Below are 13,375 nucleotides of genomic sequence, written 5' to 3'. Positions count from 1 at the left end.
TGCAAACCCGGGCTTAGAGGAGGGCCACAAAAGCGGGCTAGCCGCTTGTAAGCCAGCGGGGTCACCTGCGAGCCCGGTAGTTTACACGGTCTGCAAAAATCGGGCTAGGCTCTCTTAGCCCAATTTTTTGCTGCTCGTGAGAATAGCCCCATAGATATATAGATAGATTTGGAGGCTATTCACACGGTCTGCAAAAATCGGGCTAAGGGAGCCTAGCTTGATTTTTGCAGACCGTGTGAACCACTGGGCTCGGCTGCGAGCCCCGTGGTTCCTGAGAGGGTAACCCGCTCAAGTAACCCACCCCTTAAACCGGGTTTGCGGAGCAAGTGCTCTGCAACCCCCCCCTTTTTTTTGCTCATGAGTTGCTACAATGCGGCTCTGTGCTGCAGCTACTGATGAGCAGACCCCGCTTATGAGTAGCCCGCTCTCCCCGCTAACCTGGACAAATCGGGTCTCACTGACAATGAGACCCGCCTCATAGTCATACATAGAGGCATTTGGTTGTCAGATAAGCAAGCCATTCTTCATTTGTTTGCACCCCTTCTGTTTGGAAAGAAATCTTGCCCTGTTTTTGATCTGGAAAGTTCAGCACTGCATGTTTCAGAGAAGAGTCTCCTTTTGTGTGAATAAAGTAGCTCTGTGGAAAAGAGCAGAGATTAAGGTCACAGAGCTGGCATGTTGAGCTGAAATCCATTTCCATTTCTAGCTCAAAGTTTTGCAAGACCTCAGGCCAAACTCCAAGGCCCAAACAGTGATGAAATGACGAAGGCTGAAAGCCTCACTTTTTTGCAGGAAATCCAGCATCTCCTCACTCCTAATTGGCTTAGCCATAGTGGATGTTTGGTGGGACGCTTCTTTAACAGCTGTTCCCTGCTTATGAAGGAGTAAGCACTTCCAGATATCATATAATTACTTTGAAACAACTCTGTGTTTAGCAGGAGATAGCAAATTTTAGCTGATTTTTGTGATGTTTGAAAGCGGCCTTAATCAAAGGCACTTGTTATCCTGATCTTTTATGGGGATAAACCCTGACAAGCAAGATGTGAAATAATTGACTGTCATCATCTTATGAATCTCAACCAACTCAGCATTCATTCATGGCTATTCTGTCTCTTTCCTCCTACCAGAGAACTACTTTAATCTTAAGCGTGCATTGCTAGACCTTCCAAAATTGTGAATATAGGGATGTGTCTCCATTTGTCTCCTCATAGAAATGTTGCACATCAAAGAGGGTTTTTTTTTTGTCTCAGACAAACAAATGTCTCTAGCCGTGAACACGCAACCACAAAATAAAGCAGTGATTTACTACTTCGTTGCATTTAGAACCCTTTTCTTAGAAGCGTCTGCCATTTATCAATAGCAACTTTTATTAAATACCATTCTAATCACAGTGGAGGTGAGTTCAAAGACTAGATATACATCAAGTGAGATGTCTCCACGTTCTCTTGGATCAATAGATCAATTGCTATTGATCTTTATTTAGTGCCATAGTCACTGCATATCTGCAACACCACTTATGAAATAGCACTGTTGATGCAAAATAAATGCTTATAACTATAACAGCAACAACAACAATTTATATACTGTTTTTCAACAAAAGGTTCCAAAGTGGTTTACAACAAGAAAGAAAGAAAGAAAGAAAGAAAGAAAGAAAGAAAGAAAGAAAGAAAGAAAGAAAGAAAGCAAGAAAGAAGGATCCCTGTCCCCAAAGGGCTCACACTCTCAGACGAAACATGGTAGACACCAGCAAAAGTCACTGGAAGTTCTGTGCTGGGGGTGGATAGGGCCAGTTACTCTCCCCCTGCTAAATAAAAGAGAATCACCACATTAAAAAGGTGCCTCTTTGCTCAGTTGGCAAACACTGATGAGCTCTTCCCTCTTCCCAAGTAGTGGGAAGTTCTAGGTAGTCTATAGAGAGTACATTTTCCGTGAAGGAGCTACCACTGGAAACCTATGATGCCGTTGTATAAATATATTTATTTACAACTATATAGGCCGAACAGATATTAATCTAAATGGTGGGCTGGCAGTTTCCAAATTACAAAATATTATTATGTAGCTCTACTTCCTTTGTTTTGCCTATGGATAGCTAGATTAAAACTTAATGTGTAACAGAACAAAAAGGGGTAGGATGAAGGGATGCGTCATGCCAGTTTCAACTGGCTTGATTGCAAAATGGACAGATCTCAAAAAAAGGTGGCCAGTCAATGATCAAACCAAAGCAGTCACATGGTTAGATCTGAACTGGTTTGAACCAGTTCAATGGTTCGAACATCTGTAGCAGCGACCATTTTGTCTGGTGTGTTTACTGCCACGGTCTTCCGATCGTCTTGCAATCTCCTTTGCTCTGGTTGGCTTGTTATTCAGAATCGAGTGTTATCAGGGAAACTCTGCCCCCATTGGCTGGGGGGAGGTGGTGTCAGGATGAGGGAGGAGCAAAAAGGAGGAAGTTTCAAACGGTATTTAAATCCAGGCAGTGCCTGCCTGGCGTCACTCTGCCTCTGGATCTCTGGAGGAAGAGCTGGCTGCCTTGCACTTCATTGGTGCCATGCCCCTTGCTTTTCTGGACCCCTTCTGCCCTGCTGCTGGACCCCTGCTCTACTGGGCCTTTTTGCTGGACCTGTGCTGCCTTCTTGCTGGATCTTAGAAAGAGGATTATCTCTGTCTCTTTATTGTTCCTTTTCTTTTGCAGTGCCAACTGCTTCTTTTTTTCTTAAGTTGGAGTACTCCAGTTACTTAACTGGTTGCTGTTTTTATTTCTGTTCTTTTTGGGGGGTGGTTGGGTGATCCATCTGCTGGCCCCCATCTGCCCTCCCCCCAGCTGTTCAGTGCCAGTGTGCGCTGCTCGACCTGATTGCCTGAACTCACTCCTGGTCAGAATCCAGCTGAAGATGCCAAAAGAAGAGGTTGGTAAGGATTAGTCGCCCCCCCCCCACACACACACCAAAAAGTGATCCCCTTAGTTTTGGGTTGGAGTGGCACAGCGGAAAAGAAACTTGCCTAGGGAGCAAGAGGCTGTTAGTTCGAATCTCTGCTGGTATGTTTCCCAGACTATGGGAAACACCTATATCGGGCAGCAGCGATATAGAAAGGGGCTGAAAGGCATCATCTCATACTGCACGGGAGGAGGCAATGGTAAACCCCTCCTGTATTCTACCAAGAAAACCACATGGCTCTGTGGTCACCAGGAGTTGACACCGACTCGACTGCACAATCTTTCCTTTCCTTTTCACTAGGGCCAATTGGGGGGAAGAGATGTCCTCTAGGAGGGTGCAGGGCAGAGCCAGGAGCAGGGTTGCGGGCAGAGGGTGGGGTGATGCTAAGGGGTCCAGGATTGACAGCAGCAAGTGAGCTCCGCCAAGGTGACCCTACACATGCTGTCTGCACCCACTGCAAGGCACAGGTCAGCAGGGGCAAGGCCGCCAAGCATCTTGGGATGTTGGTGATGCTGAGGCACCTCCAAAAGCATTCATCCAGGTGTCCTTGCTTCTGCTGGCAGCGCTAGACCATTTGGTGTGCCCTCAACTAGCGGTGGCAAGGCACATGCTCCTGCTCTCAAGCAGGGGACATTGCCAGTTGTGCTGCTTGCCCCTGGCTACCAGATCCCCTCAATCACCAACTTCAGCAGGTGGGTGGTGCCCTCCCTCTACCAGGCATGCAGGTAGGTCACGTAAGGGCTGCTGTGTGAAACAGAGCCTAACACCAGGATGCACTTAACTGTGGAGCTGTTGACCAATCCTAGTTGGTCTGGTAGTCAGGGGCACACTGCTTTCCTGTCCCTCACAGCACACTGAAGGGGGCAGGGGAGGGAGGGAACATCTGCTGCTGATGGCATGACCAGCCCCTCTCATGCGGCAAAGCCTAGGTGGGCTGTGCTGCATGTGGAGCCACTGGACACATCAAGCCCTTCCTCCTGAAGGCCCTGCTGCTACCAGAACTGCTCTTGTGGAGAAGTGTCACAAGGTAGCAGGTAACTTCCACTGGAGGGAAAAGGCTAGGCAGATGCTCCAGGAGAGGCAGTGTGAGCTCCACCTACATGAACACCTGATCCCTCAGGATGTTCAGACCTGGTGGAACTCCACCTTTCTCTTGATCCAGCACCTGTAGGAGCAAGAGGCAGCCATCCACTACCTAGCAAGGAGGTGTGGTTTGGAAGTGTGCAACCTGTCCAATGCAGACTGGGAGCTCATTTCCAATGTTCTCTTGACACTCAAGCTGTCCCTTGTTGCCACAAACAGCTTGTGTGCCAAGACAGCAACACTGAACCAGGCTTTGCCCGCTGCTCTTCTCCTAGAGAAGATGATGGGTGAGCTCCAGACCTCCATGACCACTGGGGAAGATTGCGCCCTGGCAGGTTGGCTGAGTACTGGAGCGGTGGGTTGGCTCAGCAACATCTTGGGTCAATCGGCAGATAATGTTTTGTCCTGCCTTGTGACCCAAGGATGAAGGGCAATGCTACCACCCATGTCCAGCTGCCCAGGTGGAATAACCTCCTGGTTCATGAGGTTAGGCAGGCCAAGGAGAAGAACCAGAACTCCAGCACCCAGGAGGAGGGTGCTGGGGTGCCTATTTCTGTGCATTCTACCCCCAGCAGTATCAGCACCACTTCCCAGGCCAGCAGCGTGGTGTCCCTGGCAGTGCCGACTGAGCTGGCAGTTCTGCCAAAGCATTCCACCCAGTGGTTCACACAGAGGTGACTTGGTGCCTTGCCAGGGGTACGGGAGAAGCCAACCAAGCCCTGCGGCAGTACAGAGCAGTACAGAGCAGTCTGTTCTGCAGTACCTGCTAGAGCCAGTGCTGGCAGTCCTGGAAATGGACCTGGTCCAGTTTTGGGCAATGCATTGCCAAGACTGGCCAGACTTGGCGGCAGTTGCTCTCCTGACCACCAACCAGTGTCCAGAGTGAGAGGCTGTTCTCCATGGCTGGGAATGTGGTGATACCCCATCGCTCACACTTGGATGCTGGCTTGGTGGAGCAGCTGGTCTTCCTCATGGTCAACCTCCCCCTGCTTGTCTGTTCCAAACTGGATGTGGATGGTGAGGGACTCATGATCACTACCACCCTCTGCAACACCACTGTCACCTTGCCCCACCCTGGCCAACCCCCAAACCAACTGTGTCACAGTCTGCCCATTAGTGCTGCTGACACAAGCAGACATGTATGCACACCTTCTGCCAGGCCCAGGAAGACGATGGACTGGTGCCCTGAAGGCCAGAACCAATTGGAGGTTGTGGTGGAGCAGGCAGTAGGTTTGTTTTCTTTTGTTTTTACCGCTCAGTTGTGTGTTACTGTTAATATTTTTTCCAATCAGCACAGCCACAGACACCCCCCCACAAACACACTATTTTGTACTCTGTGTGTGTGCACACACAATATATATATGGGGCAGTGCTCACTGTTTCATTCAAAGGAAATAATAGGAACTTGAATCAACCCCTTATTCCCCATGGGTAGCACCTAGGGGCACCAAAGCGGGTTGGGCAGTGGGGCATGATGGGTATTACCTACCACCAAACCTGCAAAACTATCAGGCAATTGGGTGATTTTTAATGATTTTTTTAGCCTGCTTTCCAGTAGGCTTATGAGATCACCCGGCATTCTCTGTGTGTGTCCATGTGTCTGTGTGTCCGCGTGCCTGTGTGTCCGCCCATCAACTTCGCAATGCCTGGACCAATATGTACCAAATCAGGTACAGTTGTAGGGACACATAGGAGAACCTCAATGGCATAGTTTGTGATGATGTCATCCACCCCAATCCAAGATGGTGGATGTGTAAACATTTGAGGTGCAAGTGCACTAACTTGTGAACCACTTAACCAATTTGAAACAAATTTGCTACAGCTGCAGGGACATATAGGGATGCTCAAATGGCGTTGTGTGTGATGATGCCACCCAATCCAATTCAAGATGGCAGCTGCATGAACATCTGAGGTGCAAGCAGGCTAATTTGTTGACTGCCTAACCTATTTGAACCAAATAAGGTACAGCTGCAGTGAGTGATACACAGGGACACCTCAATGGCATAGTTTGTGTTGATGTCATCCACACTGATCCAAGATGCCGGATGCATAAGCTTTGGAGGCCCAAGTGGGCTAACTTGTGAACCACTTAACCGATGTGAATCAAATTTGCTACAGCTGTAGGGACTCATAGGGATGTCCTAATGGTGATGTCATTCACTCCAGTTCAAGATGGCGGCTGCATAAACATCTGAGGGACAAGTGGGCTAATTTGTTGACTGTCTAATCTATTTTACCAAAATTGCATACTGTTGCAATGAGTGACACACATGGATGCCTCAATGGCATAGCTTGTGATGATATCATCCATGCAGATTCAAGATGGTGGACGTGTAAATTTTTGAGATGCAAGTGGGTTAACTTGTGGATTGTCTAACTGATTTGAAACAAATTACATACAGTTGTAGTGAGTGACACACAGGGACACCTCAGTGGTGTAGTTTGTGATGTCATTCCCCTGATTCGAGACGGCAGAAGCATAAACCTTTGAGGTGCAAGTGAACTAATTTGTGACCCATTTAACTGATTTGAAGGTAATGTTGACTGTTGATGATATTTGACAATTTGACTGTTGATGATATTTGACAATTTGACTGTTGATGATATCCTCAACAGTCAAGATTGTGACAATGTCATCCACCCTAATTCAAGATGGTGGGCACATAAACATTTGAGGCGTAAGTCCACTAACTTGTGGACAGTCTAGGCAATTTGGACCAAATCTGCTACAGTTGAATGGACACATAGGGATGCCCCAATGGTTTATTTTGTGATGATGTCACCCACCCTGATCCAAGGTGGTGGATACATACACTTTTGAGGAGCAAGTGCACTAACTTGAGGACTGTCTAACTGATTTGAACCAGATTTGGAACAGCGGTAGTGAGTGACACACAGGGACACCTCAATGGTGCAGTTTGTAATGATGACATCCACCCCTTTCCAAGATGGCAGACACATGAATATTTGAGGCACAAGAGATCTAACTTGTGGACCTCGATTTGCACCAAATTTACTCCAGATGTAGAGACAGTGAAAGGAAAGTAGGCTGATTAGTTCTTACTAGAACAACTTGTTAAATCAGTAGATCAACCCTAATTCAGGCAGACCGCTGGCGTGTCTTCCCACACACTTCCCAGAAAAACATTCACACAAATCCTGTTTGTTATTAGTTAGCAAACACTGGTTTCCAAAGCTCCAGGTAGCAAAGCCCCCCTGGTCCAAGCACTGTCTTCTCAAGAGCTGCTTCCATCTTAGGAATGTGGCCCCTCCCACAAGCTGTGTGACTCACCTGCAGCTAATCCCTGCTCACTGTCTCTCTAGGCACCACACTGAAACTGAAAACTAAAACTGACTTTTCAGAAACAAACCCCTAGCCAGCCATAAGTCAAACCCTAGAAAAGACCAGCCCTAACAAACTTACCTTGTCCTTTCCCCTTTCTTTTCTTGTTGGTTTACTTGCTTGTTTGCAAGCTTTCTTGCTTACTTGCTTGCTTGCTTGGGAAAGAAAACAAAAGTTTGCTGCCTCCCCTGGTCTGAGCCTTGTCTTCTCAGGAGCTGCTTCCAAACTCTATATAACAAAAATCAGTATAACAAAGACAGTTTTATAGCCTGTGATGGCTTTGAGCACAATGTAAACTTTATATCCTTCAAAAGTAATTAATAATATGACCATAGGGAGGAATATTCGGCATGTTTATTCATTTACTTAAGCTTCCTTTACTCTAAACAGCGGTAGATTATAAATTGTTCTCCTTTCAGAGCTCAGGCTAGGCTGATAAATTTCATGGGTTTGTCATGGTGAAATATTAAATTTCATGCTTTATCCTAGATTAATAGAAAAACAATATTAAAACTGCACAGGCAAATCACAGAACCTAAACAGAATTTCAAAAGGCCTGCTTTATAAATAAACCAAAATAAAATATGCTTAAGATAAAAGTAAAGGAATGATGACAGCTGAACCATGGAAGCTGGTTAGCACAGTTTACTTCTGGTAGAATATAACTTAGTTTTCAAGAGCCATACTTCAGTCACTATAACTATCATTAGTGTCTGTGGAATGAACCAGCAGTCCAACCAAATTGATAATATCTTGATTCCCCATTTCTCTGCTCCAAGTGAAAATACCCCTGCAGGGTTGTTGCGGGGAAATCTAGAATATAAGAACAAAAGAACAGCCCTGCTGAATCAGGCACAAGGCCCATCTAGTCCAGCATCCTGTTTCACACAGTGGCCCACCAGATGCTGCTGGAAGCCTACAGGCAGGAGTTGAGGGCATGCCCTCTCTCCTGCTGTTACTCCCCTGCAACCGGTACTCAGAAGCATCCTGCCTCTGAGGCTGGAGGTGGCCTATAGCCATCCGACTAGTAGCCATTGATAGACCTCTCCTCCATGAAGTTATCCAAAGCCCTCTTAAAGCCATCCAGGTTGTTGGCTGTCACCACATCTTGTGGCAAAGAATTGCACAAGTTGATTATGCATTGTGTGAAAAAGTACCTCCATTTATTGGCCCTAAATTTTGTGGCAATCAATTTCATGGGATGACCCCTGGTTCTAGTGTTATGTGAGAGGGATAAAAATTACCGGTAATCTCTATCTACTTTCTCCACACCATGCATGATTTTATAGACCTCTATCATGTCTCCCTGCAGCTGTCTTTTTTTTTTTAAACTAAAAAGCCCCAGGTGTTGTAACCCTGCCTCATAAGGAAGGTGCTCTAGGCCCCTGATCATCTTGGTTGCCCTCTTCTGCACCTTTTCCAGTTCTCCAATGTCCTTCATGAGATGTGGTGACCAGAATTGTATGCAGTACTCCAGGTGTGGCCGCACCATTGTTTGTATAGGGGCATTATAATATTAGTAGTTTTATTTTCAGTCCTCTTCCTAACGATCCCTTGCATGGAATTGGCCTTTTTCACAGCTGCTGCACATTGACATTTTCAATGAGCTGTCTACCATGTCTAACTGTCTACCATGTCTACTGTCTAACCCCTGCTAACTGGGCAACCCCAGCTAACTGGGCAAAGAGGTACCTTTTATCGTGGTTATTCTCTTTATTTAGCAGGGGGAGAGTAACTGGCCCTATTCACCCCCAGCACAGTACTTCCAGTGACTGTTGCTGGTGTGTGTCTTAAGTTTCTTTTTAGAATGTGAGCCCTTTGGTGACAGGGAGCCATCTTATTTGTTTATTTCTCTTTGTAAACCGCCCTGAGCCATTTTTGGAAGGGTGGTATAGAAATCAAATTGTTGTTGTTGTTGTTGTTATTACCATGACCCCAAGATCCCTCTCCTGGTCACTCACTGACAGCTCAGATCCCATCAGTGTATACTTGAAGTTTGGGGTTTTTGTACCAATGTGCATCACTTTACACTTGCCAACATTGAACCGCATTTGGCATTTTGTCTCCCACTCACCTTTTGGAGCTCCACATAATCTGTTTTGGATTTAATCTAAAACATTCACTGGCTACTATATGGAATTGTCATTGCTGTGCTATGCTGATTAACAATTTGCATTTAAATATAATCAATCTTATATACAGTATATATATATAATCAAATATATATGCAAATTTAAAGCTGTCCACTTTCTAATATTAAGGCATCATAGTAATAACAACCAGGGTCCTAAGCAGGACTTGCTGATTTAAGATTAACTGCATGCTACTTCCAGTGCTTGATTTATACAGTGAGATGTTCAAGGTTGTTTTATAGTCATTGCAGAGTTAACAAAGTTCAGATACCATATTGAGATAAGAGTGAAACAAACTTTTATTTTGCCCCTCTCAACGTTTACCTGTCTTGTGTCTTGCCTAGTGCCCCCTGAGGGTCCTGGTGCTTATACAGTTAATGATACACTCCCTTTCTGACGAGGAAAAGTAAACACATTATAGCAAGCAAACATATCTAACAGTATACTTTTTGTGCTTAGTACTGTAATATACTGTGAAGGTCAGGGCAGAGTATTTGATTCTTCAGTTTAATGTCAAAGATTACTCTGCCCTATGGACCCTCAGCCACTACTACTTTTCATCTTGTAGACCTCCAGATATTATACAATGTTTGAGGAAGGATAATGTTTTTGCCACCTTTTTGGATACTTCATTGGCAGAGGGGGCTCTCCTTAGGACAGGAGCTGAAGTATGTCTAAAAGGCCTTTCATGGATTATATTACTGAAATGCTATGTTGCTGTGCATGTTTCCAGGATGTTGGAAATTCTCCCATCTCTGCAAGGTGTGCTTGGTTTCGATGGATAGTTCCTGCATTGTATCAAAATAGGGCCAAGGGTGGTTTTAAAAGTCCACACAACTCTACCCGATAAATGCCAGCCTGCAGGCAACATGGCTCTCATTAATGCTGGGGCATGGCATGGTGGGATGGGAGAGGGAGGAGCAAACTTTGCTCCAGGAAAGAGGCAGCTGTGCCCCCTTTGCCCAATTTGTTAGGATGAGCCACTCCTGCATGTGGGTATTTAATTGCTTTCCCTCAGGTTGCTGATCAAGGCCAGAGGTCTGGGGCCATGGCTTCAGTTCAAAGTATCTGGAGCTGGTCTAGAGTCATCTTTCATTCTCTGCAGGCTGGGTTCTTTCAGCCAGGCCTTGTCTTTTTTTAGAAGTTGTAGCAGTGATATGCAAATTGTTGCTGCAGCATCTAAGCCTTCAAAAAATCCTTATTTTAAAATCTGTGTTTCCCCGTGACTTTCTTGTCAGGCTTCCTGTATCCTGCAGCGATTCTCATGAGTCTCCACTCTGATTATATAGAATAGCAGAGACTCTGGACACCAGGTTGATGTAAAAGTGAAGTTAACAACAATCTCCCCCCACCAATCCCTGGACTGACTCCTTGCCTAGTGCCACTTAGTGGCTTAACATGACAGTTATGTTCTCTGATTTAAAAGTCCTTAGCTCGATATATGGGGAGGTTGGCTGACTGTGGCAACTCAGTGGTAAGAGCAATGCTGTCTCTGGGGCACTCTTTCCCAACATATCCAGTGTCTGAATCTTGTCATTTGAAACATGTCCTGCGGTTAAGAACTGATAAGTCCTATCTCAACTTAAATGTTAATCAATCCTGTGTCAAGTAAAGCACTATCCAGATGTTATATTGCAGCTGCATTCAGATGTCTGTACACTCATATATGTTTTTGTGTGAATGACTGTACCTGCGCATTCATTTTAAAAGTGAACTTGGTTACAGGCCCTTTTAAATGCAGAATACAGATAGGAAGTGTACTGCTGTACCTGTGTTCAGTTTAATATGTAAAAAAACTGTACCTGTGTACAAATCTGTATGCATGTACATTGTACACAGAAGCCTTATTCAGACATCATATTCTATGAGTGTTCAGATGTTTGTGCACTTATACATGCATTCATTTTAAAAAGAGAACCTGAGTAAAGGTCCCTCAAATGCACATCGTACAGATAAGATGTGTACTGCTGAACCTGTGTTCAACATAACAAGTAAATAACTATACCCCTGTACAGATCTGTACTTGTGTGCACTGTACATTCATTGGATGAGTGTTGAATGTAACGTATGCATAGGGCTCATGTCTATAAGAAACACAGAAGAAAACACTAAACATTGCTTTTCTGAGTCCTACCAAAGGTAAACATTCTGTCTCAGCACTTCTTAGGTACCCCAGGGACTTTGACACACAGCAGGCTTTACCATGGGTTTACTGGGAGGCTTTACTGAAAACTCAAAATTGTCACATAAACCTGACACAAATAGTGGATTTTTAAAATCCCAGATATAAATCAGGCTACACTCTTAACACGCAGTGAAAAACCTGAATTGTGTGTGAACTGCTCCCTGACAGATCACAATGACTTTGTGGTAAATCTGGCCAATATGTGAATGTACCTTCTCCATTCCGGAGGAGATGTGAGCAAAAGGGCTTTAAAAGCTCTGTGTGAAAAACTTCCAAGGAAGCTTTTGTTTGCCCCAATTTGGCATTATGTTAGTTGGTATACTGCACTCTAACCTGCATATATGGTTATTCATTTTCATTTTTTCATTTTCACCTGTTTTCATTTTCCCTCCATATATCTGGTAGCAACTGATTAGATCTTGCTGTTGTTATCAGGTTGTGATTGTTTAAACTTAGTTAGTGAGGTTGTTCTCATGACCAGGAGCTTTTACAGACAGGGCTGTTACCCTGAATCTCCTCTGGAAGAGAGTGTGTGCATTCACGCACCAGCCAAACTTACATTGAAGTCCATTTGAGATCCTTGGAAGTACTCCACACACAAATTGGGCTTTGTCTTCCGAATTCTAGCTTATCTCGATGTATTTCTGGGTTTTTAAAACGCTAGTTTCAAGAGAGCTTTTCTGAAAATGCCAAAGCAAATAGGGAGAGGCACTGACATAGAATCATTGTATTCCTATCCAAGGAGCGCTCTCTTGCTCACTCTCTCCCCATTGGCTAGAAGGAAAACACAGAGGCATGCAATGCGAACCTGCATCAAAAGCAAACCTGAGAGCAGAGGGGAGGGGCTGCTTCCCTCAGATGCCTCAAATGTAATTCAAAGTGGCTTGGCTCAACATTTACCCCACAGCATGAAGCCATGTGCGAATAACTCCCAGCTACAGCAAGATAGGAGCAGGAAAACCAGGATAGCAAGGCATCCTGGCTTTCCTTAGAGCATAGAGTGCTGCTTAAAGAGTGGCCAGGAAGCTGGGAGCTGCAGAATTTCACTGGGCAGTCTCTCTGCTGCCCGGGCAATGCATTGTGGGATACTGGAGGACTTCCTCCTCCAGATCCGCAATGCAGTAAGCTTCACCACACTGCTTGTGTGGGCGAGCAGTGTGACGTAGCACCATGAAGTGCCTAGTTGTGTGGGTGAAGGCAAATATACCCCCCTTCCCCCCAGCCCTCCCTAGCCCTGGGGAGCTTGGTCATCTCTATCCTTGCCCTTCCTTTCTGAGCAGAGGTCTGCCTTTAAGAACTGCGGCTTGGAAAGGCCTACATTGTCTCATTGAATCAGCCTGATTCAAACTTGTTAATTCTTCATTTACCATTTTCCTGCAGTTAAGTATACAACCCTCTATATTTACAAGACGTTTCAGCTGAGAGAACATGACAACATATAAAAAGCCTTGCTGGATGAGGCCCAAGGTCCATCTAGTCCAGCATCCTGTTTCACACAGTGGCCCACCAGATGCCTCTGGGAAGCCCACAGGCAAGAGCTGAGAGCATGCCCTCTCTCCAACTGTTTTCCCCAACATGCCCTCTCTCCAACTGTTTTTGCAACTGGTATTTAGAAGCATCTCAACTCTGAAGCTGGAAGTGGCCTATAGCCCTCAGACTATTAGCCAGTGATAGACCTGTCCTCCATGAATTTCTC

At 45.4% G+C, this 13,375-nt stretch overlaps 1 long non-coding RNA gene across 1 annotated transcript; it reads right to left on the bottom strand.

The window, feature by feature from the left end:
• Positions 1–1,462: 1,462 nt before the first annotated feature.
• Positions 1,463–12,656, bottom strand: LOC128339732 (uncharacterized). The gene is made up of 4 exons (XR_008313187.1): positions 12,488–12,656; positions 9,819–9,887; positions 7,444–7,590; positions 1,463–2,885 (listed from the first exon to the last, which is right to left on the bottom strand). It is a non-coding gene; the product is annotated as an uncharacterized LOC128339732 (long non-coding RNA).
• Between the last annotated feature and the right edge of the window lie 719 nt (positions 12,657–13,375).

This window comes from Hemicordylus capensis, chromosome 1 (assembly GCF_027244095.1).
Source record: "Hemicordylus capensis ecotype Gifberg chromosome 1, rHemCap1.1.pri, whole genome shotgun sequence".
Lineage (NCBI taxonomy): Eukaryota > Metazoa > Chordata > Lepidosauria > Squamata > Cordylidae > Hemicordylus > Hemicordylus capensis.
This window is presented reverse-complemented; position numbering and strand designations above follow the sequence as displayed.